The sequence below is a fragment of the Penaeus monodon genome, chromosome 18, assembly GCF_015228065.2.
Source record: "Penaeus monodon isolate SGIC_2016 chromosome 18, NSTDA_Pmon_1, whole genome shotgun sequence".
NCBI classification, from domain to species: domain Eukaryota; kingdom Metazoa; phylum Arthropoda; class Malacostraca; order Decapoda; family Penaeidae; genus Penaeus; species Penaeus monodon.
In genome coordinates this window covers 48,978,480-48,979,985 of record NC_051403.1, presented here as the reverse complement: position 1 = coordinate 48,979,985, position 1,506 = coordinate 48,978,480, and positions in this window count along the sequence as shown.

Below are 1,506 nucleotides of genomic sequence, written 5' to 3'. Positions count from 1 at the left end.
CCACTCCTCCCCTCTCTCACTCCTCCTCATCTCTTCCTTTCCCCTCTTTCTTCCTATCCCTCCTCCTTCTCTCTTTTCTCCTCACTCACTCCTTCCTCTCCTTTGATTTCTGTACCCTCTCTCCATTCCACTTTTTCCTCCCTCATTCTCCCTTTCCCCATCACACACTCCTCCCCCCCCTTTCCTTCTTTCACCCCCCTCCTTCCCTCTTTCATTCTTTCACCCCCCCCCTTCTCTCCTTTCCCCTCCTTCCTTTTCCCTCTCCTCCCTCCCCTCCTTCCTCCCCTCCCTCCCCCTCCTTCCTCCCCTCCTTCCTCCCCTCCTTTCCCCTCCTTCCTCCCCAATCCCACCTTTCCCCTACATCAGACACAACACAATGCTGTTTTTCTTGTCCGAATCGACTCGTCTCGCAATAACGTCTTGGCAGCTGGAACGTGACTTGAAATTTTGAGTTTTGTCATATGCCTTGTTTTTTTTCAGTGTTTTATCTTCTTTTTTTTTTCGTGTGTTTAAAGCGTGATAACAGTAGATAGTATTGATAATGATATAATCATGTCTCATCTTCTCCCTCTCTTTATTGAGTATTGTATCTATTATTACTAATGTTTTTATTATTATTACCATCATTATTATTATCATCATCATCATCATCGTAATCTTTTTATTATCATTATTATCATTATTATTATTATTATTATTATTATTATTATTATTATTATTATTATTATTATTATTATTATCATTATTATTATTATTATCATTATTATTAATCATTATTATCATTATTATCATTATTATTATTATTATTATTATTATTATTATTATCATTTTTATTATTATCATTATTATTATCATCATCATCATTATTATTATTGTTACTGTTATTACTAAATGCCTTGATCTTTTTCCCTTAATGTTTCATCTACTTTTCCTTCTTTAGTAAAAAATGTTTGTTTAAAATGTTCCTCTGGGTTATGGTCGTGATGGTAGTGAGGTTAGTGGTGATAATCCCAAAGGAGAGATGGTAATGAAGATGATTGGTAATAGTGTGATGATATGATGATGATGGTAATAATTATGGTGATATAATGATAGTGATATGATATTGATAGTAACAAGGTGATGATATGATAATGATAATGATGTTGATAGTACAATGGTAGTAATATGATTATGATTAGAGCAATGATGATAATAACGATAATAATTGTGATAATACTATTCATAATAATGATAAAAATGAAATATTAATAATAATGATGATCATTATCATCACTGTTAGCATTGTGATAATGATACCAATAACCATATTGATAATAAGCAGGATGATAATGCTAATGTTGATAATGATACTCGTACCCCTACGACCGACTCAGCAATAAAATCACAATACAATTATAAAAAAAAAAAAAAAAAAAAATATATTATAATAATAAATAATAATAATAATAATAATAATAATAATAATAATAATAATAATAATAATAATAATAATAAAACCAGTAA